Source organism: Montipora foliosa, chromosome 2 (assembly GCF_036669935.1).
Source record: "Montipora foliosa isolate CH-2021 chromosome 2, ASM3666993v2, whole genome shotgun sequence".
Taxonomy (NCBI): Eukaryota; Metazoa; Cnidaria; class Anthozoa; order Scleractinia; family Acroporidae; genus Montipora; species Montipora foliosa.
Genome location: NC_090870.1, coordinates 15,483,764 through 15,485,636, shown reverse-complemented (window position 1 = coordinate 15,485,636; position 1,873 = coordinate 15,483,764). Strand labels below are relative to the sequence as shown.

Sequence of the window (1,873 nt, the reverse complement as noted above, 5' to 3'; positions counted from 1 at the left end):
CTAGCAGGTTATTTTGCTTATAGAAATAATAATAATAATAATAATAATACATTTTTGAAGCCGTTTTGGTTTGTAGCGCATTCATGGTTAGAACTGCAATTTAGAGCACGAAAGTGGCTACTGCAATGTCAACAACGGTCATGTTTTATCACTTGTCACATTTACACTGTAGTCTCAGTTGGATGTTGGATTAGGTGATCTGTGTTTCACCTGTTTTCACAGTCTAAATGAGTTTCTTGAAACTCAAGTCCTATTTTATTTCTTTATTTATGTTCATGCACTGATTTAAGATGTGTTGGTGAAGCAACTGTGTGTTGATTTTTAATACTGATTAAGTTACTTGAAAATACTGATTCCCCTCAAAAAATCTGTACTGCTTAATTTTCTTAGCTCGATATGTTGAACATCTTTTCCCTTCCTCCTATTTTCCACAGCGGCCTCTCTCGTTTCAAACTTTCATTCATGCATGATGACACACAGCGTCGCCATCAAATTCGCAACTTGAGGTGTCTTGATGGACATGTAACGCACAGATCTGGGAATTCGAGAGGTGATCTATGAATTTGTTTCCTATGACAATCCAGCTTTTTTGGCTTTTTTCCATTGAACGGTTTCGATTTTATTTTTTTGTTGCATGACAGTGAAAACGATCTACAGGGACTCATACGGCGAAGTTTAACGAGAAAGACTGGGGCGAGTACGCCATACAAATGATACTACCGAGAATGGGGTTATCTGGACAAGTTCACTGAAAACAATTTGCTTTGCTTACTGTTTTCGCTAACGATCTTTTCGCTGTTTTTTCCCCGAGGTAAGTGATTCTACGTTTATTTCTTCGAACTGTCGTGACCCTATTATTGAAAATATATCGCGCATCAGACGATGCGATTATAAACGGCGCCCGGTCCATTCCATTCCCGGTCGCCTGAGGCGACTAACATTTGGCTTCGGGCGAGTGAGAAAAATTATCCGGTCGTCCAGCCGGGCACTCTGGCTTATTGTATTTCTAGCAGATAAGGCGGCGAAAAATTTTAATATGCAGGTGGTTACAGTTTACGAAACCTCTAAAGGCCGATTTACTCGGTACATAGTTAATCGAGGATTAACCATGCTTGGTACGATTTTTGTCGCGTGCGACAAGCTCACGACAGGCCTACGATATGACTTACGATTGTCGCAGCGTTTTAAAACATGTTTTAAAATGCTATGACATTATTTCTGACGTACACAACAATCGTAACCTGTCGTAAGCCGTTGTCGCAGGCGACAAAAATCGTACCGTGTAAATCGGCCCTAAGAAAATGTTACTTCTTCGTACGAAACAATCGGTCAAAAGCCGTTCCACATGATTTCACATGTACCACAATCCGTGACTTTGCACGTGACGGCCGGCGGCCGCTCGAATTTCGATTCTTTCTCAAAAAATAGCATTAAATTTGGAACGTGGAGTTTGGCATTTCTTGGTTATAGTTTTAAAAAAAGAGTTGTTACGTCTGCTCTGACAGTGTTAAAGCGCGGCCGGCGAAGTGGTGCAACTAACTTCTGTGTGAACCCGGAAATCGTCCCTTATGCAAATTTAGTATTTTTAGAGAGCAATCCCGCGGGCGTTAGAGAGTATACGCTTTAGCAATCCCGCGTTGTATTTGGTTTAGTGACAAATCAATGCGTGCCCTAAACAAATAACGCTGTGACTGGCCCTTCGATCGAATCCACAAAAAGCTCATTCCACTAAACATTTTACTGATAATATAAAGACAAAAAACTTTAGCTCTGTCTCGTAGCGATGATTTTCGTCCAGATCAAGATGACTTGCTCAAAAAAAAACCGGATAGCTTTTGGGCCTCGGTGGTTTCATTGTTTCACGGCAGTTTTC

General features: G+C 40.8%; 1 long non-coding RNA gene across 1 annotated transcript in view; it reads left to right on the top strand.

Annotated features, from left to right (window-relative positions):
• LOC137990797 (uncharacterized) overlaps window positions 1–657 on the top strand; it is a 1,289-nt gene extending 632 nt beyond the window's left edge. The window contains exons 2-3 of the long non-coding RNA XR_011121560.1: window positions 435–550; window positions 642–657. This is a non-coding gene — a long non-coding RNA (uncharacterized lncRNA). The remainder of the gene's footprint in view (window positions 1–434; window positions 551–641) is intronic.
• Window positions 658–1,873: the final 1,216 nt, after the last annotated feature.